The sequence below is a fragment of the Erythrolamprus reginae genome, chromosome 3, assembly GCF_031021105.1.
Source record: "Erythrolamprus reginae isolate rEryReg1 chromosome 3, rEryReg1.hap1, whole genome shotgun sequence".
Taxonomy (NCBI): domain Eukaryota; kingdom Metazoa; phylum Chordata; class Lepidosauria; order Squamata; family Dipsadidae; genus Erythrolamprus; species Erythrolamprus reginae.
Genome location: NC_091952.1, coordinates 127,829,277 through 127,855,320, shown reverse-complemented (window position 1 = coordinate 127,855,320; position 26,044 = coordinate 127,829,277).

The window sequence follows — 26,044 nt, the reverse complement described above, 5'->3', positions numbered from 1 at the left end:
GTGAACCACCCCGAGTCTGCAGAGAGGGGCGGCATACAAATGTAATAAATTATTATTATTTTAATTATTATATCCACAACTGTATTTTTATTCTCCATCCATCCCTCCATATCTATCTATCTATCTATCTATCTATCTATCTATCTATCTATCTATCTATCTATCTATCTATCTATCTACCCACCCATCCATCCATCCATCCATCCATCTACCTATCATCTATCTGATTAAACAGTAAAATATGTCATACATTTATATGTGTGTGTGTGTGTTTTGTGTAGATAGAAATATAGACAAATATATAATGGTAATAATATATAATGGTAAAACTTGCTTTAAAAACGTAGGGATTGTGATGTAATGAAACATGTCAGAAGCTATACTCCACAGGTCTTCACAGATTAGTGATATAATAATGACAATCCATGTCAAAGTTTCAGTAGAAACTAATCTGATCACTGTGTGAAGCATAACGTTTATTCAAACTCTTTTGATATTCTGACTGGAAGAATAAGTGTTAAGGAAACAATAGTAGATGTCTTGCTGAAAGACATGAGAACGTGTTACAACACATAGAAAACAAAACTAGTTTTGACACTTAAAAACAAACCATATTAAAAGCTCTGTTGAATTATATAAAGATATTATCTTTCACTGAAACAGTACAGTTTTTAATTACTAAGGAACCATTCAAGATATTTTTTATCTTTCCCCCTATTTTTAAAATGAAGTTCCTCCAGTTTAACTTCTATGACAGTTTGCTTGAAATTAATAAAACACACTTATGAAGCTTATCACAAAGTATGTCATTTCTGAATGAAACTGTAATTTTGATGAGAATTCTACAGTTAGCATGGTGTGCAAGTCATGCAAATTTGATTCAAATTGTCATTCTGATTCATAAAAAAAAATCATAACTTGATTTGACAGTTCAAATCAGTTTAGAAAATTGATCCAATTCAATCCAGACATTTGAACAGTATCAGATCAGGTTGATTGGATTGGGATTTCCAAATTATTTTTTTAAAGCAATTTCTGTGAATGAAGAGAAGCATTTACAGCTATTGTCTACCCACTGCAGTATGAAGGCCACTTCTACATGTTCACTGTATATTATTCAAACTAAATTATCAAATGAAACATTGACAAGCTTTAGTAACTACTTGCTTGCCTATTTATCCCATTTACTGTAGGTTCTGTATACAAAATACTTAACATCTAAATTTGTTTAGATATATTTGTTATAATGTTTAAAGTTTTCTAGTATCGATTGTTATTTTAAGTTGCTTTTCCCCCTTAGTATTTTCCTACAGGTATAGGATCTTTTCTTTTTTCTTTGGATTAGCTAAGAAGGTTTTTAAAAGATTTGTTAAATCCTGCTTTCATTATTTTATAAATAAGTTAAGGTGGCAAATATATCTAATATTCTTCCTTCCTTCTATTTTCCTTACAACAACCACCCTGTGAGCGGAACTGGGCTGTGATTGGCCCAAAGTAACCTAGCCTGCTTTCATGTAGAAGGCAAAGAGATGCCACTCAGGGAATGATCAGATAAGAGAGGGCATAGCCCACAGCTGTATAATGGGTGGAGAAAGAGTCACAGAAGGGAGCCTCCTGAAATAAAACAAGCTATTAAAATTTTATGATATTTATTTAGTTACTTACCAAGCACATCTAAATTTTATTAAAATAAACCAAAATATTTTTACAATCCCCAAGGTATGTCACAACATTTGAGCACCCCTAATGTTTGGAAATTGAAAGTTGAAACATTTGATACCCCTTACTTAGCTTCTCAGACTGTAAATGAGACAGCAGGAGATCTGTACTTTCAGACTTGTAAGGTTCTCTTAACTTTATTTGGGAACGCTGATATTCAGACTCTAGGCTAGAATATAAAGCCAAATTTCCAAGGCCATATGCAAGGCCAACAGGACGTGGTGAATCTGAACCCAGGGAAGTTCCAATGTGTAGGTGCCACTGAAGAGAAGGCTCTCTTTCTGGAACCTGTCTGCTAACACTCCTGGCTGAGAAGCGTGCCCTTCCTATCAAATTGACTAGAATGGATAGAAACATTTGGGGAGAGCTGATCCGTAGTTAACCTGGCCATAAGCCCTGAAGGGCTTTAAAGGTGACAATCAGCCCCTCAAATTGCACCTGAAAACACAACAGAAGCCAATACAGATCGCAGAGCAGTGGTGTCATACATGCCAAGTAATCCTGCTACTATTAAGCTTTTTGTGGCCAAATCGCTAACACAGCTCCTTTATGGGACCTTGCTCATACCGTCAGCTTCATGTTTAACATGATTAGAAATAGTTCAATCCAATTTCATTAGATTGTTTTTCCAGATGCCGCATTATGTCTCAAATGCACTTCTGGGCCTAGAGACAAAAATCGAAGCAAGAATCTGTATAACGTCCTTAAATTTCTGGCTAAAGCTTAACTTCTTTCTGCAAAGTCTGCTCTGTTAATCCTCCAAGACAAATTGTCTTCACTGTGGATCAAGGCTGTCGAGTCCAATCTTGCCAAACTAGGCTTCTCCCCATTTTTAATACTTAAGATGGACCATGATCTTGCAAGACAAACCTTGCGACAAAGGGTGGAAGACAGAGAGGCAGGCGGACTTAGGGAAAGCTCCTCTGTTTCTGGCTCCAGATGCCATTAGATGTGTTGCTGCTCCTGCCAGCTATCTTAGTCAGGTGGAGTCAGCAAACCACCAGAAAGCAATTGCATTCGCATGACGGTATGTGTTTCCCATCGGCCATCCTGTATGGTAAGTATAAAAGGATACCATTCACAGAAATACTCTGTCCCTGCAGCTTGGGAGTGGTGAAGATTGTGGCTCACATGCTCCTTAGATGTTCCTTTTATATGGTGATTAGGAAAAATATATTCTGCCAATAACTGCTAGGTATCCTAGCCGTTCCAACACTATCTATCTTCAATGGTTGCTTAAGGATCAACAGTGGGTTCCTTTTGTTTCATACTGGTGCACTCGCACAGTTTTGCTTCAGAACATGTGCAGAAGCAAAAAAAGCACCTAAAACAGGTGTGTGCGAGCTTCCTCTTGCACAATTTTGCTTCTGTGCATGCGCAGAAGCAAAAAAGTGCCCAAAATAGCAAAAAAATATGGCACCACGCATGGACGAATTGTGTACCGGACTAGCGCATCGGGGCGCACCAATAGGAACCCACCTCTGTTAAGGATGAACAGTCCATAACTATAGCACAGGTAACCAGATTCTTCACAGCAGCACTGGGGATTCATTGCAAACATCTGTCTTCTCCATCATAGCCAGTGATGGGCTCCTACGCTTACGGTCAGGTATGCAGTACCGGTAGCAAAATTTGAGGGTTTTTTTCTTTTTTCCCTTCTGAGCTCTGTTTTTTTTTTTCCTATCACAGTAAATGAGTTTGAATGTGTATAATTTTAGAGGAGCTATGCGTGTGTGTACATACACTTTATATAGTAGATAATCAGGGGTGGGCTACTGCCCAGATGGGGGAGAATGCAGTGAGGTAACGAAAGTGGAGCTCCACCCCAGAGCACCCAATTTGCACTGAAAGATGTTGAAACACACGCCCACAGTGTGGTAGTAAAAAATTTGGTAGCCCATCACTGACCATGGCGATGGTATATAACAATTGTGGCAAACCCTTTGCACTGCTTAGTCATTTCCCTTTTAGCGTTGAAACTTTTTAGTTGTTATTTATTATTTTATACTAGAAGTTTTAAGTTTATATATATGCTCAGTGCTTTTATTTGTTCTGGTCTAAGACTGTAATAATAAATTATTGTTGTGCCAAGTAACTGGCACAGGTAGCTGCCAATTCCCATATCTATGCATGATGCACCATCAGTGGGTGGATATCATTTCATTCCAAGTACCTAGAAATTTGTGTGAGGAAAAAAAAATTGTTCCCATGAAGATGAAAGTAACCATCCCTGAGTGACATCACAGCATTTTTCTGATAATGTCTAACCCCACCCTAGTAAGAGATTCATGATCACAATACAAGCAGATCTTACTGGTTTCTCAACCCCTCCACACAAAAATAACAAATATCACATCTTCCCTTTATCAAAAAGTAGAGGATGACCTCCCCATGGGAAATAATAAGGATCATTTGCTTTGTTAAACATTATCATCATGATCACCGCTGTAGCTGAAAACCTCTATGAATTTCTTAAGCAATAGGGGGATGTGCAGTTGCCACTGATTTCCAGGATTTGGCAAAATCTTTTTTTTATTTTGTGGTGTTATTGGCTTTGTTACCATAAAGCACCTTGCAAACATTCATCTCCCTGTGGCACTGTGAATTAAATCCACCTGGTTATGCATTCCCTTTCCTTCAACTGTTTCCTTAAGGTGATTATAAAAAGCCACTAGAAAACAAAGATGTTTATTTAACCAATATCAAATTCTATAAGTGAATGCATTTTAATGAAGCTTAAGTGCAAAATGCATCTCAACAACCAGAGCTTTTATGTCATTAAAGTTTTATTAAACCATGGCAAAAACCTTAAAGCTATTTTAATAAATGTTACTTCAATTGTATTTTGCATTTCTCTCACCCCCTAATTTGATCTAAAACCTTCAGAGACATCAAAAAAAGACATCAAAAAAAGTTCCCAGCTCTTGGAGCATTACCAGAAATTACAAGCATTTCAAGAATGGTTTGCTGAAAGCTGATTGGATATAAGTGGGGGGAGCTCATTACATATATCAATGCAATAATTGGACTTTATTCCAAGAAATACATGTAATTATTGTGGAGGTTTTTTTAATAAATCATTATCCAACATTCAGTTGCATTTAATCACAAGTTAACAAAAACCTATGTCAATATATATTCTATAAAACAAAAATATTATCAAAATATAATTTATTTTTAAATTTCAGATGTCATATTTTAGGAAATTTTATAGCTTTCATTTGGTCCCTGGATAACACATTCAGATTTGTTACAATTCCTACAGTTTGGATAAAAAAGTTGAAATCCACCTTAATCATTAAAATACCTCAACAATTACCCTCAGTTAAATATAACATATTATTTATGAAGACCAATAAAGCTATGAGAGGAGGTTTTAATTACTTTTTCAGTGACTTTTTTGCCTTTAAAAAACTTAAATGTTAGAACAGAAAAGGAAAAAAAAAAGGAAAACTATCAAGAAAATATTTTTAAGGTCCCTGGATAACACATTCAGATTTGTTACAATTCCCACAGTTTGGATAAAAAAGTTCCCCCAGTTTCAATAAATGAGAACCATATTCCACTGTATTTGTCCATACAGTACATAATCTACTGCATGCTTCAGGGGTGGGTTCCACTCATCTTCCCTACTGGTTTGCATTGGTCGCATGTGCACCCCATCACAGTGCGCCCCACTCAGAAATGACCCTCAGTGCATGCACGGAAGCCTTGGCGCAGAGGATTTTTTGCAAGCTGCGGCAACCCGAGGATCAATTCAAGAGCATGGACTGCCAGTCATCAATGCCAGTTCAGCGAGCGGTGGTAAATTAATTAATTAATTTACTTACTTACTTACTTACTTACCTACCTACCTACTTATTATTTAAATTTATAGGCCGCCCTTCTCCTGACGGACTCAGGGCGGCTTACAATGGTTAAAATACCCCGGTACATAATATAATAATAGACAGAAAAAATTAAAACCCAATAAGACAACATAAGTCATCACTCATACATACTAGTGGCCGGAGCGGAGAACTATGGCTCAACAGCCCCAGGCCTCCCGACCTAAGTGTGTTTATAGAACATTTCGGAAGGCGAGGAGAGTGGGGGCGGTACAAATTTCTGAGGGGAGTTGGTTCCAAAAGACCGGGGCCACAACAGAGAAGGCTCTCCCCCATGGTCCCGACCTCTGGCATTGTTTGGCCAACGGGACCTGGAGAAGACCAACTCTGTGCGGCCTAATCGGTTGTTGGGACATGTGAGGCAGAAGATGTAATCTGGTCCTAAGCCATGTAGGGTTTCTGCTACCTGTACTGCTACCAATTTCTGCTACCAGTTTTAAAGAACCAGTCAGAACCAGAAGAAACCACCACCGCTATGTTTATAAGTAACTTGTTTCTAAGTTGCAATGAATATATCAGGTGTCCCCTTGACTGAGAAATTGAAACCATATCCAGTATTGAAAGATTAGGGTTAGGATTTTCAGTGACAAACTCAAGAGCTCTGCAAAAGTAAGTAAGTAAAAAAAAAAAAAGTCAGGTGAGCGACATGATGCCTTTGAATGCTTCTTACTTAACATTTATTTATTAGAGCAGGGGTCCCCAACCCCTCATGAGCTGTCAAGAATTGGGCTATAGAAGCGGTGGGTGAGTGCACAGTATTTGTCCTTGGAGAGGGGCGGCATACAAATCTAACAAATTATTATTATTATTATTATTATTATTATTATTATTATTACTATTATTATTACTATTATTATTACTATAACTACTACTACGATTACGATTACTATTATTATTATTATTATTATTATTATTTATGCTAAATGTTAAAAAGTTATATTTACGTATTTACTAACCAAGCACACCTATGCATCCCCACTTGCACAAGCAGCAGCTGAGCGTGTGTGCATAAAGGCCATTTGCATGATTGACAGGCATATTTGCCTGCCGTTCGTGCAAAGGGATCTGTGCATGCATGCTTAACTGCCCCTCTTGCAAAGGGATCTGCGTGTGCGAGTGCTTGCCTGCCTTTCGTGAAGAACCAAAACATGCACTAATTTGAAAAAGTTCCAATCTTTTTAAAAATGTAATAATGTCATAATAAATAAAACAAGCACTGATGATGTTAGCTAGCTGGGTGATGAAACGTCTACAAGCCAACAGTCAGAAAGCACCAAAGACTCCATGAAAATATAATATTCCAAAAGAATGAAATCACCATAAGAATCCATCAGTATGTTATAATATAATAAGGAGTGGGACCGAAAAAGTGCAATTGCTATTTTTATCCCGATTTGCCTTTTGGGGGGGTTGTTCATGGTAACTTCACATTTATGACACTAATCATTTTGGCACATTATTGGTAGCCATACCAGACATACATAGGCTGAATTTGCATCTTCCTTCCTTGTTCTCAAGTTTATTTGTGGCTAAACCGAAGCTGGATGTCAAATCTGGGTCTCTCGGAACAAAATCTTAATAATTAACTGGCAAAACTGAACATGATAGTTTCTGACACACCTACACCAGTAATTATTGCTTTGAGGCCATTTACTAATGAAATTAACGTATTCATTGCCCTAACAAATTAGCATAGCTCATACATAATGCCCCACATTTCAAGACCTTCCTAGAAAAACAACACTTAGTAGTGCAGAGTGAAATGGCAAGGGCATAGCATGAGAGCATCACGCTCCAAAGGGTTACATGTTAAAAAATCACCATGACTAGGAGTACAGAATGTAAACACAGTATGTGTAATAACGCCATTAACCAGGTCAACCAAGGCTTGTATTGATTATTATTTTTCCACTTCAAATGTCCACATCTTACAACTGAGGCATCTGAAGAATTACAGTAGCAAAACAATCCATTGGAAAAGCAGACTTTTATTTATTTTATTTATTTTTGGTCAGATAATAGTTTTTCTTAACTGAATGAAATACGATCGGGTAATGTCCAAAGTGGCAGAAATACTAAGGCAACGTAAAAGCATTAGATTGGTAAATTATATCACAAAAAGAAAATCTTAATGCTACAATTTTAAAAATGCAGGGCAAAAGTTTAAAATGCATATGAAAGCTTTGAAATGCAAAGCCAAGATGCCTACCTGTTTTTTTATAGTGTATAAACAATGGGTGTATTCGGCGTATAAAGTATTTCAGGACATGTTAGACAATACTTCATTAAGTCTTGTAGCAGGTTACATAGTCATGTGACCTATAGTCATTCCTCATGTGTAACGCAAACCTATACAACATAGCCTATCTCACCTATGTATACCCAAACTCTCAAAATTGCCTTTTGCAAGTAAACACATATCAAAATATGTGCCAACATGCTAAATTGTAAATACATATAGCAAAATTCAACAGAAACAAGAAGGTACTTTACATTCTCTCTTTCCAAACTAGATTGCATGCTTATAGTACCCTAACTCTTGCTTATTTAAATAATTGCAATAGTATGGTGTAGTGCCATGATGGCGAATCTATGGCACATGTGCCACAGGTGGCACACAGAGCCATATCTGAGGACATGCATAGTGTTGCCCTATGTCAGCTCCAGCACACATGTGTGCACTGGCCAGCTGGTTTTCGGCCTTCTTTTCAGCTATTTTCACCCTCCAGGCTTCAGGAAAGCCTCTGAACCTAGTGATGGCGAAAAACAGCCCAACAAGCCAACCCGAAGTTCCGGTTGGCTCATTGGCCCAGTCATTTTTCCTCATCACCAGGCTTCAGATGGCTTTCATGAAGCGTGGAGAGAGCGAAAAACAGCTCAATGGGCCTACCAGAAGTCCAGAGACTTCAGTGTGGCCTGTGAAAATTTGCAGATGGGGGCAGCATGGCGCGGGAGGCAGGGGGGGGGTTGGTTATACTTATGCGTGGGGGCAGTGCAGGGGTAGTGTGGGCATTGCATTATAGCTGTGGGCACGCACATACACGTTATCGCACACGTGTGCACTCTTTTGCCACCCAAGCTAAAAAAAGTTCGCCATCACTGGTGCAGTGGATGAGGTGTGAGATTGGGATGGGGTGATCCAAATTCTAATTATTTTTGGCCAGTCACTCTCTCTCTCTCAGCCCAAGTCGTCCAGAACAGCTGACTCAAACAAAAATTACACATAGTCCTCGACTTACCACAGTTTGCTCAGTGACCGTTCAAAGTTACAACGGCACTGAAAAAAACTGACTGATGATGATTTTTCACACTTACGACCTTTGTAGCATCCCTAGGCTCCTCATGTGATGAAAATTCAAATGGTTGGCCACTGATCCATACTGATGACCACTGTTGTGTGTCCCAACAGGTCATATAGGCACCTTTTGCAACCATTTGACAAGCAAAAACAATGAGGAAATCAGATTCATTTAATAGCCGTGTTATTAACTTAACAAACTGCAACGATTGGATTAACAGCTGCCGCAAGAAATGTTGAAAAATGGGGCAAGATGGAGGGTGCTACTTATACTTTTCTAAGACTCAGTCCTGATTGGCTGTTGGATAAGGTCAAACCCATCCTTGGAGGCTAACTCCTCCTACCACGGAGAATGGGGCAAAACTGACTTAACAGATGTCTTACTTAACAACAGAAATTTTGAGCTTAATTGTGGAAATAAGTTGAGGACTATTTGTACTAAGCTGATTCAGAAGTGCTTCAAATCTCACACGAGCACAACATCTTTGTGCTATTAATTAAAGAAGCCGCACTTTTTATCAGGTAGAAACCTGAAAAAAGACGAGCTGCTTTAATGAACAGCAGATGCTACAGTAAGTTGGTATCTAAATTACTGCTTTCAAATTGTTTTTGAAGCATTCAGAGTGTATATACATATAATTTGTTAGATCGATCTTTCTAATTCCTCGCCCTTACACAGATGCTTCTGTACCTGTCTACTTTACTTCTATTGGTTTTATTTTAGTTAATAGGTTTATATTTAGCAAAAAGCCAACTGTTCATATAGTAGATAGACGGTCCTATTAAGCTGAAGAGAAAACATACACACACACATACAATACACACACCACACATACTGTACATTTCTATTTAAAAGCAGACTTTTCACTTAGCGGCTTGAAAGCTTTAAAATGTAGATTTCAGAGTTGTCCCATACTAACAACTGCACCAACAAAGGGATAGTATCAAGATCACATGAAGTGTTAGGTCTGCTTTAGTTAGGCTACACCAGGAATACTGCATCCAGTTTTGGTCATCACAATGCAAAAAAGATGTCAAGATTCTAGAAAGAGTGGCTTTGATTCGATCTTGATTCATGGCTAGACAATCCCTGCAGTTTTCTTGGCAACATTTTCAGAAGGGGTTTACCATTGCCTTCTTCCTTAATCTGAGAGTGATTGGCCCAAAAGCACCCAGCTGGTTTCATGCCCAAAGTGGCAACTCATAGCCTTCCGGTTTCATGCCCAAAGTGGCAACTCATAGCCTTCCGGTTTCATGCCCAAAGTGGCAACTCATAGCCTTCCGGTTTCATGCCCAAAGTGGCAACGCATAGCCTTCCGGTTTCATGCCCAAAGTGGCAACGCATAGCCTTCCGGTTTCATGCCCAAAGTGGCAACGCATAGCCTTCCGGTTTCATGCCCAAAGTGGCAACTCATAGCCTTCCGGTTTCATGCCCAAAGTGGCAACGCATAGCCTTCCGGTTTCATGCCCAAAGTGGCAACTCATAGCCTTCCGGTTTCTAGTTTTGTGTCTTAATCTCTACACCAAACAGACTCCCATAATTGATTAATTAAAAGTTTATAGCATTTGCCAAAATATCTACACGATTGCACTCTGGTTGGAGTATCAACAAAGTAGTAAAATGGTAAAAAATAATAATCCATGTATATCTTGTGAAGCTGGAACCCTCAGCAGACCAGATGATATTCAGATTGGATCAGAGATACATTTGGCAAGAGAGTAACTTATTGATTTATCCTGAGCTTGGATGCTTACTGGAGAGATGTCAAAACAGATTGGCTACATGTGTGTGTGTGGGGGGGGGAACTAAAGATCAACCATATGATTATAAAAAACTTTACAAAATATATTTTTTAACGAAGTCCCGTGCACATCAAGAAATTTAATAATGTAGAGATTGGCACCTCAGGAAATTGACAGCAATAATGGTGACAACAGTGGAATGGTGGACATCTATAAGAAGACCTCAATAGAGGTGGTGGAAAACTACAGGTTATCCACAGGCCAGTCTCCCTTCTCACTTGGAATTTATGAAATAGCAAGTTTAGAGCATAAGAATGCAAATTTCTACCTGCAGGGAGCTAAATTCACACTTCCTTAGAGACGTGCAAATTGTTAGGAATTAAACATCTCTTCCTCAAAGGCATTTGAGATTAATTTTCAGACTAGATATAGCTATGAAAATGCAAAGAAGTCACCAGATGTTCACTCAAGGATTGTGACTACCTTTTTTAAAAGCTACCATTTGTAAAGGAAGTGCTATGGGAAATTGAGTGTCTGAGAAGTGTGGCTGCAGTTTCTTAGCACCACTCCTTAACTGATGCTAGTAAGAAACAAACTTATCCAAGATGGTGCCATTTCAGCCAACAGGAAAAAAAAAACATGAAAGAGCAAGTGATAAGGTTATGACTCTGTCTGTTAACATCTCTTCCACCTCTACAATTTGTAACTGTCTCTAACCTATGACTTGGTATCTTTTATTAAAAGCACACACAGTACTTTTACAAGTAGTAAGAAACAATCTCCAATATGAAAGTAGCTTTTAGTAAATAATATAGGCGATATGTTGTAACAGTGGAGCGCTAATGAAATCTAATTGTGTCTACCTAGTAGAGTGAGGGCTAATAATAATAATAATTTATTAGATTTGTATGCCGCCCCTCTCCGAAGGCTAACCTTAGAAACATAGAAACATAGAAGACTGACGGCAGAAAAAGACCTCATGGTCCATCTAGTCTGCCCTTATACTATTTCCTGTATTTTATCTTACAATGGATATATGTTTATCCCAGGCATGTTTAAATTCAGTTACTGTGGATTTACCAACCACATCTGCTGGAAGTTTGTTCCAAGGATCTACTACTCTTTCAGTAAAATAATATTTTCTCATGTTGCTTTTCGTTGTTGCATGTCCAAAATGGCAGTGCCTTGATGCTATTGTGCGCGTGTGGCAGTACCCATAGTGCAACATGCCCCCCACCTTCATGCACAATCCCCCCACCCTTTCACTGCAATGCTCATGCGCACCATTCAGAATTTGCTTGATAAAAATAGCGGAGGTTCAAAGTCAACCACAGACAATGTGGTGTCCCCACCTGACCACTGCAATCCCTGCCACCAGCCACCACCCGAGACAAGCCAGGGAAAGAGCAGCAGGCAGGACAGCCAGCAAATGCTGCTCCGTGTGTCTGAAGCAGCTCCCAGCGTTCCAACTGCGCAACTCCGCCACCCCAGAAAAGCAGCAGTAAAGGGGGAAGGGCAAGAGCTACTGGCCTGTTCAGGCGGACATCTCCTTCCTCCCAGGCCTCCCTCGCATGCCATATCTTCTTCTTATCCACCTCCACCACTGCTGCTGCTTCCATGCATTCATGCACCCGACTCGTTTCAAAACACAAACACAAGGAGGTGAGGGCGGCCAACAGCACTACCAAAACCTAGGGTGAGCGAGTGGAGAGGTCTCTTCTCTTTAGTGGCCATGGGGAGCCTTGGCAATGTGTCTCCCAACCCTGGGAAGGAGCCCGACTAGCGACTCTACTGGGCAGAAGCAGCGCTGGAGGAGGAGGAAGGCAGAGGCGGTGGCGTGGATCTGGCTCTGTTTTCAGGCTGGTCACCACCTTCCCTTCCTGCCAGACCTCCAAGCCATGAGAAAGAGAAGAGCTCCTGAACTGGTAGCAAAGTAGAATCTGGGCTGTCGAGCACCACCTGTGCTTCCTCCTGCCTCCTGCTTCTTCTTGGTCCTTTGCCCATAGCCAGGGACAGAGTTTCCTTGAAGGTGTCCCAAAACTCAAGCAGGAAAAGGAAGAAAAGGAGCCTGAGCCAAGCATCCCAGCTGCTGAGAAAAAGGGCCAGTAGTCTTGCCCTTCCCCCTGTAGCTGCCACTACTTTCCTGGGATGGCGGGTGAGGAGAGAAGGAGGGTGAAATTCGAAAGGCAGGTGAGCCGAAAATCAGCTGGCCATGCACATTCAAGCTGACAGGGCAACACCTCGCACGCACACGGATATGGCTGTGCATGCCGCCTGTGGCACACATGCTATAGGTTCACTATCATAGACCTAGTAGAACAGAGCAAGTGTAAGATATATCTGTGATGTGCATTAATGAGAATTGGAACATAAGAAGGCACATGCAAAATGAGATTCTGCAATAGCTAGATAGAAACATAGAAACATAGAAGAATTGATGGCAGAAAAAGACCTCATGGTCCATCTAGTCTGCCCTTATACTATTTCCTGTATTTAATCTTAGGATGGATATATGTTTATCCCAGGCATGTTTAAATTCAGTTACTGGGGATTTACCAACCACGTCTGCTGGAAGTTTGTTCCAAGCATCTACTACTCTTTCAGTAAAATAATATTTTCTCACTTTGCTTCTGATCTTTCCCCCAACTAATCTCTGATTGTGTCCCCTTGTTCTGTGTTCACTTTCCTATTAAAAACACTTCCCTCCTGAACCTTATTTAACCCTTTAACATATTTAAATGTTTTGATCATGTCCCCCCTTTCCCTTCTGTCCTCCAGACTATACAGATTGAGTTCATTAAGTCTTTCCTGATACGTTTTATGCTTAAGACCTTCCACCGTTCTTGTAGCCCCGTCTTTGGACCCGTTCAATTTTGTCAATATCTTTTTGTAGGTGAGGTCTCCAGAACTGAACACAGTACTCCAAATGTGGTCTCACCAGTGCTCTTTACAGTGGGATCACAATCTCCCTCTTCCTGCTTGTTATACCTCTAGCTATGCAGCCAAGCATCCTACTTGCTTTTCCTACCGCCCGACCACACTGCTCACCCATTTTGAGACTGTCAGAAATCACTACCCCTAAATCCTTCTCTTCTGAAGTTTTGGCTAACACAGAACTGCCAATACAATACTCAGATTGAGGATTCCTTTTCCCCAAGTGCATTATTTTACATTTGGAAACATTAAACTGCAGTTTCCCCCCCAAAAAAAGATACAATAGAGTTGGAAGCCATTGTTTGTGGCTACAGAAGGGAAGGGTGGAGCTCTTTTCCACTTCTTTGGATGGAAAGAACTCTCTTTCTGCAACAAAGGCAAGGATGCAGAGGTTTTATTCTCCCCCCCCGCCCCAAAGTCAGCTCATTTGCAAACCCGAATCATATTTCACAGAACTCCGGAATAATTTCTTGATTAAGACACAGGGTTAGCATTCATCACTACTTAAACACCCCAGGCATTCCAACACCCACCACATTCATCTTAGGTGATGAAACTAGAGCCTCCCAATAACAATAAATGGGGTTTGTGGCTTCTGACATGCCGCAACATTACCAAAGGAGTAAAAATAGCTCAGAGAGGACCCCGGTTTAGAAGACTTATGATGACGGGATGGGCTTCAATTAATTTTCCCAGGTTTCAAAAAGCAGTCCAGGGCTTTAATAGCTGGGAGGCTTCAGTTTGAGAATCCACAAGAAAATATTCGAAAGGAGGATTAAAGATTTTGTGTGTGTGTGTGAAATCAAAAATAATGATAAACTAATTAGGAGTGTAGTTATGCAATGAGTTATATCCTCCTTCATTCGGCTCATTTTGGTAGAAAGTGAGGCTCTGGTAGGGACAATTTCACCATCTTTTCTTCTCCTGTGTTTTCTTTTCTTTTCCTACGACCCCTTTAAATGTGCAATATTGCTGGGCAGCTGCAGCATGTACAGGCACTGGCAATAATGGGCTGTTGCCCCCACGGGGGGGGACACACACACATAGTGGGGGTAGTAAGTTTAGGCACTATTCATTGAATACTTAATAGTTTTTTATTGTCCTTCCTTCTCTAGTACCTTAGTATGATCCTTAATTACTTTTAAAATAGGAAATAATTAAATAGCATGTTTTTACCCATAAACATTGTAATGATTTTAATCATTACATAGAACTGAACTTTTATAGCAATTAAAGAAAATTGAGCTACTTGCCTAATACATTATCATACTGAACCTTGTGGGTTCAGTACAAAATCCTTAAAATGTTACTGTGCTCCTCAATAAATAATGCCGTCTATCATTTGTCCTTTTTGTGGCTATTCAAATAATGTGACTTAATCAACTGGAAAAAAAAGTCCAAGAACCTATTTGAAAACTTCTCTTGGTGGGTAAGCCACTCCCACCCAGTCACATGATCTTTAAGCCACCTCCAGTCACATAATTGTCAAGCCACTCCCATCTGGTCACATGGCTGGCAAGCCACTCCTATCTGGTCACATGACCGTCAAACCACACCCTCCCGATAAGCCACACTCACAGTGTGGTAGTAAAAAGTTTTGCAGCCCTTCACTGGGCACAGGTATTCGGTGGAGAATGAACCCTTAAAAGTACTCCCCCCCCCATTTTTATTTTAACATTCACACTTTATGTATAACATTTAATTTTCACTAACAGCTTTACTCGAAGTATTTTCAAGTAGCTTCTAAAAAGGGAGTAATCTCAGCTTGTTTTATTTTTCATGAACGCATTGGCTGACTCTCTGCTTGTGGCACATTACAAATTGGCCGTCGGGGTTAATTTTTAAGGATGTTATAATGTGCAACAATTTTAGCTAACATAATGAAGAATCAATTCTGCCTTAGGAACATCCAGTCAGACATTATGATATTTCTACCTCTTGTAAAATTTTGCCAGTGTGGGAGCTTTCTGTAAACATTATCAGACACCCAATATAACCATATTCTGCTCCTTCTCTGGCTAGATCATAGTGAAGAGAATAAGCCTTTTTTCAAAATCGTCTCTCTTTTAAGTGGATTTAATGATTTCATATTTTGTAATTTGCTTGAGCACTGGAGGTTTATTAAAACAGAGCACTGAACTGACCTCCCTACTCATGTCACAGGGGCTGTTGCGAAGCTTCATAATGAGATGTTTGCAAAGTGGATTTGTATAAGTGAAAAATGCTAAGTATTTTTATTACTGCATGATAGAGATCACAAAGCACAAGTGAATTAGGTATTAATCCTTTTAAGGGAAAACATACCAGGGGCAAAATTACACTGCAGTTATTTTTCTAACATCCAGCACTTCATTAAGTACCGCACAAGATTATGTAACTCTGCAAAATAATATCTATGCAAAGTTTATAATCACAGCAGGGGTGGGGGGGAATGTTCCCACCCTTTTGTTTTATGCTTTTATGCAATTTTTAAAGGCACACAGAGTTCCTCCCGATCACTGGAATTAAACATAAGATGCAAAAAGGACAGAGCTTAATGAATTAGCTTATATAGCAACGATATCATGGCTTATTCCAAAACTTTTGCACACCGCTGGCTTTTAAGAAGTCAAAGATCCATAGTCTGAATGTATGAGACTCAATTAGGGTTTCCAGCAATCATGCCAGAATTTTTATGTTTTAAATCAGTCTTTCTTTAGTTCTTATTCATTCCTTTTCCCAATTTGCAACTGTAAACAGCCTGGCTGATTTGTCCTACTGCACTCTACAACAAGATACTGCTTCACACAGCAAAATATATTGAGTTCAAGATTTAGAGCCATTTCCCAGGGTACATTGGGTCATAATAGCATTCCATTTTTAATCATTCTCATGTCTAAAAATGCATAGTGAGTGTTTCTACAAATATCTTTTCCATAACAGGAGGCAAAACTGAATGGGGAAAGATTATTGAGTGCGTTGGAAGGTATAGATTTAGCAGATCACTGTGATTTCCAGATATGGTCTCTTTTATAATTATAATTAGTCTTATTTTGGATTCCCATTCTGCTAGCAGAAACAAGCCCAGCTTGCAGAAAATAAACCCAACTATAAAATAGCTGAATCAGCATTGAATCCATTTACAGGGAAATCTCACAAAAAGATGTTGCCTAAGTAAAGAATCCTTTGGGTGTTTAAACTTGTTTTACCAACTGTGCAGATTAAGTATGCTTCTACATGTTCTACACCTGGTTGAAATTATTTGCACCCTCTCTCAGAAGCAGAGGTTATGCAATCTGACCTTTCCTGCAAAGCCAGTTATTTTGTAATCCCATTTGCATAGTTCCTATTGTCTACTTCCTGGTCTTTCTTCTCCTTTCACAGATTTGGAAATGAAATCTGATATAGGCATAGGAGTTCATATCTTGTTTTAGAATATCTGATTTGACTTTTTCACCTTCAAGAAGAGATTATGAAAATAGGAATGCATGGATTTAAAACCCTTTATACTTCAGGGCATATTTCACTTATTTGGCACTTATTTGGCAATTAAGATTACAATTGTTTATAGTTATAATAATTTACCTGGACTTTTAAACAAAATATATAAGGCTCCATGGTGGCACAGTGGTTAGAGTACAGTAGTGCAAGCTACTTCTGCTGATCACCGGCTGCCAGCAGTTTGGCAGATTGAATCTCAGTATGTTCAAGGTTGACTCAGCCTTCCATCCTTCCAAGGTTAGTAAAATGACCCAAATTGATTGATTTGATTTGTATGCTGCCCCTCTCTGTGGATTCGATTGTTGGGGGCAATATCCAGTGAAGGGCTACCAAAATTTTTACTACCAAACTGTGGGTGTGGTTTATGCAGGACACCCTGCATTTGATTTCAACATCTTTCAGTGCTATTGGGTGCTCTGGGGTGGAGCTCCATTTTCACTACCCCACTGCATTCCCTCTCGTCCGGGGAGTAGCCCACTCCGGCTTACTCTCTGTAAACCACTTAGAGAGGGCTGTAAAGCACTGTGAAGCAGTATATAAATCTAAATGCTATGCTATGCTATGCTTTCTAAGAAATGAAAGCAATAGCAATAACACTTAGACTTATACAGGCAGTCCTCAACTTACAACAGTTCATTTAGTGGCCGTTCAAAATTACAACACTGAAAAAAATGAGATGACCATTTTCACACATGACCACTGCAGCATGGGCCCGCATGGTCATGTGATCAAAATTCAGATGCTTGGAAATTGACCCATATTTATGAAGGTTGCACTGTCCCAGAGTCACATGATCAGCTTTTGAGAACTTCTGACAGGCAAGTCAGAACAACCGTGTTATTAACTTAACTACTGCAGTGATTCACTTAACAACTGTGTCAAGAAAGGTTGTAAAATGAGGCAAAACTTGTTTAGCAAAGGTCTCACTTAGCAACAAGAATCTGGGGCTCAGTTGAGATCATAAGTCGAAGGTCACCCGTACGGTGGTTTATAACATTGTCTGAGAAGTTTACAGTCAGCATAATTCCCCCAATAACACTGGTCAACACACACAAAAGTCATCAGCAAAAGTAATATGTCAGTTTTATGGAGTATGATGTGCTGATTCCAAAAATAAGCTTAGTTTTGCTCTATCACATAAAATATCTGATATAGAAGCATTTTTGTTATTACGTTATTTCTGATTTGTACATTACTGTTTTCTTAATGTCACCAGTATATTTCCTATGCCTTATAATAATGATGCTGTTCCGTGGAAACTATACCTGCAATAGAAAAACTATACACATTTTTGAAATCAGAACCAAAAATGATTCAGAAAAGTACAAGGTCAACTGTGACGATTACAACAAATATTTTTTGTAGACCATACATATTTTTGAAATCAGAACAAAAAATGATTCAGAAAAGTACAAAGTCAACTGCGATGATTACAACAAATATATTTTGTAGACCTGTGAAATCTGTAGCCCTTTAAAATGAGGGCCCAGATTATTGGGGGCAATAGGCTGACTCTGGAAGGATGGAAGGCTAGTCAACCTTGAACTGGTCAGGATTGAACTCCTGGCAACGGGCAGTTAGCCTGGAATACTGCATTCTAATTCTTCTATACTGTGCACTACCACATCATGTATCTTCCAGGGTATTAAGAGACTGGAGCAAAAAGTCTGCATTTTGTATCTGTATATGTAGCACCATACTAATTTAATGTAGTTTTTCAGATGGAGTATCTTTCACTATTGGTCATGTTTGGCTGGGGATGGAGTGAGTTTAAGTCTGGAAACATCTGGAGGGCTTCATAGTCCCTATTTCTGCAAGGGCCAAATTAAAAGCATCAATTTTTAAAGATGCCTAATATAAAGTTTATATGTTATTTGAATCACTTCCTCTACTAAATTGCAAAGCAGTGAGAAACTGCGACTTCCTAATAACAATTTCCATTGTAGATCTTTTGGTATTTGAAACATATATTAAATAAGTAATAAGAAGCCTTGTTTTTTTTTAAAAAAAAAATAGTTAAATAAATAAAAGTTTAATGGAGCAGCTTGAAGGAGTTTATTTTAGTGCCTAGTTGATTTTAATGTTTGCATTTGTTTGGCTTTTATTTGTTATTAAGTTGCTAACAGGATTTTTATTGTGCCTTATTTAAGTTTGATTAAAATTATAAACTGCCTTGAGAGGATTATCCTATAGGCTGCCTATTAGCTTTATAAATATTTTATTATATATTTGCCAATCAATTTGTGGCAATCATTTGGCAAGTTAAATACTTCCACCCAGGTGTATTCTCATTTTCTTTCATTCCTTTTCCCAGGCTTTGTCTGTAGAAGAAATGATGCATTATCTATCTACTCATATAAATAACATCCCAATGAATAATTATGATGGCACCTAAGATAGCTATGTCAGGTGCAGTAAACATTCTACAACAGAAGAAACCCTTGAGCAATTATTTTGCAACACTCTTACCTGCATTTGTCACAATGATTTTTTTTCACACGATGCACCCATGAAAAGAACAGTGGCTGCCCGAAGTGCTGTTTAAATTAGTAGAATACAGTATATGATGAAGAACAAACACCTTTCAAAAATTCTGGAAGTTCATAAATACATAGGAATCTTATATAACATGCAATATTATATAATAATGTCATCCTGAACCTTCCTGATCTTTAATATAAATTTGACTACAGTCCACCAAAACACTAGTAGGAAATTAATAGGGTCCTCATACCGATGCAGGGGGGCGATGGCTCATGTTGTGGCCTGTCAGCCACCAGCCCCTCCAATAGCCAAATCAGAGGAGGAGGAGATGTGGTAGTCAGGATCAGCATCAAGGCCACCTGAGAGCTCTGAGGGAGAAGAGGGAATGGAGCTGGCAGACAGAGAGAGAGAGAGAGAGAGAGAGAGAGAGAGAGAGAGGCAGAGCCTGGGCCATCCGTCAGCCCTCAGATGGAGAGTCAACAGCCCCCAGGTCTGGAGGTGGTTGATGAGGAAGAGGAAGAACAACTGAGTCCAATGCCTGACGCGCGGATGCAAGAAGGCAGGGAAGAGGAGAACAGTGGAAATCCGTGGGCTGATCTTTGGGAAGGAAGCCCTACCCTAACTCTGGGGATAAAAGTCAGTGGACAGAGATGAATATATATGGCAGATTTGTTAGCCTCTGTTGAGAGAGAAACTTTTTGCTGGGGCAGCTGGCGTTCCTAATAAAGGAGTCTATGAAATTAACTTCAGAGGTTTTGTTGTGTTTGGAGACCTGGGTCACAAACAGCTCACTGGTTAAAGGCCCACTGACAGCCTGAGTTTGAGACCTGAGCAGCACATGAAGGGGTGAGCTACCATTTCTTGCCCCAGCTCCTGCCTGTCCAAGAGTTTGAAAGCGTGATGATGCAAGTAGATAAACAGGTACCATGGTGGTTAGAATGAAGTACTGCAGACTACTTTTGCTGACTGCCTGCTGACTGGAATTTTGCAGTTCAAATCTCACCAGGCTCAAAGTTGATTCAGTATTCCATCCTGCTGAGGTGGGTAAAAGGAGGACCCAGATTAGTGAGGACAATATGCTGACTCTGTAAACCAGTTAGAGTGGGCTGTAAAGCACTGTGAAGTGGTATATAAGTCTAAATGCTAATACTATCACTTTGGTTGGAAGGCAACAGCTTTCCATGTGCCTCGGCTAAAAAATGAAGATAAGCACAGCCAACTGGAAAGGGGGAAAAAATTATCTTTAACTTCGATGCTGATGCAGGACAATTTTAAAGACTAGAAATATGGTTTTCGTTATTTCCAATTATGTGCACATGTAGCGTAATCGACTAATGTATAGATCTGATGTTAAAGCATCGATTTTATTTCCCTTAACATTCATCTAAACTCAGTTCTTCTTTTTTAAAAGGACCAAATTCATCAATAGATTATATTTCAAAATAAAAGATATAAAGAAATAAACTTTAAATAAGTAATTTGGGGATATTTTCCCTAAATAACTTGTTAATCCTTAAATAAATAAATAAGTAAATAAATAAATAAATAAATAAGCAAACAGGCAGATTAGTATAGAAATGGGACAAACAGAGCCAGGAATGAGTAACTACCGTATATGGCAGTGATGGCAAACCTTTTTGCCACCGAGTGCCAAAAAGGTCACGCAGAAATGTCATGTGCACCCGCACACTGGTTGGGGTCGTGTTCCGGAATGAACTTCGGGTTCTAGCGGGCTTGCATGCCCAATGATCAGTTGGCTGGTGCACATGCACAGGCTGGTTTTTAGCACTGCTATACATGTGAAGAGATCACACTCGGGAAAAGCCAAACCTCTGGATTGTGGCATGAATGCTCACTCGACAATCAGCTGGCCAATGCGCAGTTTTCGGCACTACTGTGCACATGAAGGATAGCTGATTGTCACATGGGCATAGGCACCAGAGACCTGGAAGACAAACAGGCAAGGCTATGAATGTTGGGTGACATGGTTTCACATGCCACTTTGGGCGTGTGTGCCATAGGTTCACCATCACAGGGTTTAAGAATATAGCTGAATAATTTCTCTCTGCCTAAGAACTGTAGAATCACTCTATAAAAATTTTAAGTGGTGTGCATTATACTACAACATTATTTTAAATCTAGTATCTCATATAGATGTCTGACATCTTTATATACAAATGAGGCAAAAGATATCCAATGATAGAAGTAGGATATTTTAACCGCACAAAGCGTGTTTAGTGAATACCAAGCAAACCCCAGCAGAATTTTGAACTAAAATGCCTGCGGGTACACTTAGCATATGGTTTAGGTGTTTGAAAAGGAAGAAAAGAAGCAACAGAGTGCATGATATAATGGGCTAAGAATTTTGATATAATGGTCACATAGGAAAGATGTGGTTAAAAGAATTGAAATTAACACTGACTTAGATTTTAAAAGGTAATGCCTTCTTGATATAACCATGAGGCCATTTTAACAAAATAAAAAAGTGCAAATATAAAAGTACAAAAATGAAATAAAGAGAATAAGAAAATAGTGAATAAGAAAATAGATAAATTAGAAAACAAAAGAATTGGGGTTTTTTTACAAAATAAAGACACTATCTAAGATTTTAAAAAGTGCTGTTATTGTAAATGTAAAAAACAAGCCATAACTTCAGCAAAGGCATTATAAGTACCAAAATGGAAAAAAATACAGAAATATCCTCACTGGAGGAATGAATAATGAAGGTGGAAGAACTTGCCAAAATAGCCAAATTGATTGTCTGATAACTATTTTTATAAAAGACTGGAAGCCATTTATAAACTTTTTGCTGATAATGGACAAAAATGAGTCATTGGTCTTGAGATATACTCAATTAAAATAGCGCTGGCGGACTTACCCGCTGGCGGCGTTTGCAGGAGGGGCCGGGAAGACACCGGACCCCATGGCGGCCGCCATCTTGGTTCTCGGGCAGAGTCTCGCGATGCGAGACTTCGCTCGAGAGTCGGGCCTGCATAGGCCCGGCTGCTGATTGGTCCGGGCGCGGCTTGCTCGCCCTATTTAAGGGCGGGCAGGCCCGAGGCTCAGCCTTTTCGCCCGGACCATCGCCCCGAGCAGACACTCGGCTGAGTTCTGCTCATGGCGGCCATTTTGGGAGCAGCCTCGTGTGGCGGCCGCCATTTTGTAGCTGCTCGGTGTCCGGTGGGAAGGCCTTTGTTGCGGTGCCCTTGGGCGAAGTCTGCCTCTTTCTCTCGTCGCGGAGCCAGCATCGGCTGGGCTCCGCCCTGGTTTGGTGCTCCGGTTGCCCCCGGGATCCGGGGGCATGGTGGGGCGTTTTTGGGTGGCGCGGCCTGGTCCTTTTCCTTTAGGCCCCTTTGCAGTAAAGCGGTAGGCAGTGAGGCCTTGCTGCCACCGCTGGGGAGGAGGGCGGTTTGGCTTTCTGTGGGGTCGCCCCTGGTATAGGCCTGCCATGAGTCGGGGTAGGCCTCGCCTCCCGACACGGGCTCATTGGTGTCGGGGTTCACCTCATATTTTTGTTCCCGGTAGTTATGGCCCCAAAGAAGAGGCAAGCTCGGCCCCCCCCGGCCCAACCTGTAGTTCGGCCTAGGAGGGCTTTGAGGCCTTCTGCCCGGGCTCGTGCTGCCGCGGAGGGGCCCCCTGGGGTGGTCCCATCGGAGGGGGTGGTTGGGTTCGTGCCTGCAGCCCCTCACCCCGAGGTTTCTCCGTCTCTCTCTTGGGCCAGGGTCCTGGAGAGGTTAGATGACTTAGAGCGCTGGCGGTCCGAAGCGAGCCCAGGCGGGCTCCCCCTTGCTGCATCGGCGGCCTGGGGAAGGGACCCAGAAGAAGAAGCAGCCCAGGCCGGGCAGATGGCCCAGACCGGGCAGATGGCCCAAACCGGGCAGATGGCCCAAACCGGGCAGATGGCCCAGGCCGGGCGGATGGCCCAGTCGGGGCAGATGTCGGCTTTCCAGGGCCCCGCTTGGATGGGCCCTCCGTGGATGTCGTCCACCCCTTATGGGGCAGGTGAGGTTGCACCACACTTAGCCACTACATCGCTCCTCCCCGTGCAGGGTCCGGGGTTTAGCCCGCCTGCGCTGGGGAGTGGCACTAGTTTTTTGGGGTCTGCTTCAGGCACATGTGGTCAGGTTTGGTCCCCGCCGGCCCCGCCGACAGTAGCGCCGGGGGTAGCTTTCCCACCTGGGGCAGGGGTGGGGGGTTGGACCCCTCCAGCGCCTGCTATTATGCCCCCGCCCCCTTTGGTGTATCCACCGGGGCTAGGAGTGCTGGGAACGGGGGTCTCCACCATATGGGACCCGTTCGCCAGCATCAAGCCTGGGGCCATCCCATGCGGGCTGCCTGCTACACCCTTGGGGTACCACCTCCACCCATCAGTGAAGGAAGCAATTTGGCGAGGGGAGTATGTGGACCTCTTCTCCCTCTTAAATAGGGAGGTCCCCAAGCAGGACAAAGATGTCGTGCCTGGGGAAAAGGTGAAGAAAACGAAGGTCACAAAGTGTTTCAGCTCATGGCTGTACGCTTTCTTGACTTTCGCATCTGTCGTGATTCAGAGGCAGCCGGTTAGAGCTGCTGCTCTGCTTAAATACATTGATTTAATTGCCAGGGCTAACTTCGAGTACGGAGGTACCATTTGGAGGCATTATGATAAGGGGTTTCGGATGCGCATAGCCCATGACCCCTCCTTGCCCTGGGATATGGCGGCCCCGGACCTTTGGTTCCAGGCCACTTATATGTCCGGCAAGGAGGGTTGTGACAGGACCGACAGCGGTCACTTCATGGAAGAGGAGCCCGTGGCTTCCACGCCAGCCAAGGCGGCTGCGGGGGGAGCGGGAAAGGGGGCTTCCCCGGCATGCCATGAGTTTGCCGCGAAGGGGGCGTGTTTTTGTCCCTTTTGCAGGTATAAGCATGCATGCGGTAATTGTGGGGGGAACCATGCCTCTTCCGTGTGCCCCCGCCCCAAGAAAGGGGCGGAAAAGAAGAGTGGGGGTCCACCAAAGCCTCCCCCACCAGCTGGGGATAAAGGGGCCCAGCCCAATTAATTTACAGGTGCTTGAGGGTTGGTTAAAAGACTACCACCCTCGCTCGAGAGCGGCCGCTCTCTTGCTAGGATTCTCTAAGGGATTTAGGATCCCTTACGTGGGGGTTAGGAAGGCCTTCATGTCCGACAACCTCAGGTCGGTTGTGGGACATGAAGACATTGTTAGAGAAAAGATTTGGAAGGAGGTGGCCGAGGGCAGGGTCCTTGGGCCCTTCCCGGAGCTGCCCTTCCCGAATCTTAGGGTGTCCCCCCTGGGTGTGGTCCCCAAAAAGGCGAGTGGTGAATTTAGGTTGATTCACCATTTGTCTTTTCCAAAAGGGGAGTCAGTGAATGACTGCATTCCTGACGAGCTTTGTTCAGTCCGGTATGCATCCTTTGATGCTGCCGTGGCTATGGTTAGGAAGTGTGGGGTGGGAGCCCTTATGGGTAAATGCGACATTAAGTCGGCATTCCGGCTCCTCCCCATACACCCAGACGACTTTGAGCTGTTGGGCTTCCATTTTGAGGGAGGTTATTACATGGACAGAGCTTTACCCATGGGTTGCTCTGTCTCGTGCTCTCTTTTTGAGAGTTTCAGTACCTTCTTGGAATGGGCGCTCAGGAGGCACAGAGGTCTGGGTTTGGTCATTCACTACCTTGATGATTTCTTGTTGGCGGGGCCTGTGTGTTCGGAGCAATGTTTTGCTCTAATGCGGGACTTCGAAGCCCTTTGTGCTCAGTTGGGGTGCCTTTAGCCTCCGAGAAGACCGAAGGCCCCGCCACCAAGATTACCTTCCTAGGTATTGAATTGGACTCAGAGGAGCAATCTTCTAGATTGCCCCTCGATAAGTTACTTAAAATTAAAGGAAAGCTCGATGAGGTTCTTGGTTGCCGGAAGGTCACTCTCCGGCAGCTCCAGGAACTGTCTGGGATACTCAATTTCACCTGTCGGGTTGTGGTTCCGGGCAGGGCTTTTTCAAGGAGATTGTACAACGCGATGAAGGGGCTCCGTTTGCCCCATCATCGTACCCGCCTCTGCGCGGGGGTCAGGGCTGACCTCCGCGTGTGGCGGGAGTTCTTGGACAGGTTTAATGGCCTGTCCTTTTGGAGGCACGAGCTTCTTTTGGAAGCTGAGTTGCAGCTCTGCTCCGATGCTGCGGGGACTTGCGGTTTTGGGGTAGTGTTAGGTGACCAGTGGTGCTCGTCGGTGTGGCCTCCGGAATGGAGTGCCTCTTCTCTGGTTAAGGACCTGACTTTCTTGGAGCTCTTCCCCTTGATAGTGGCCTTAGAGCTTTGGGGGGAGCAGTTTAGGGACAAGACTGTGCATTTTTGGTGCGACAACCTAGCGGTTGTCCATGTGGTGAACGCCCTGTCCTCTAAGAGTGACAGGGTCATGCGGCTTGTCTGCCATTTTGTGCACAGGTCCTTGTCCCTAAACACGTTGTTTTTGGCTAGGCATGTCCCCGGGTTGGATAACGGGGTCAC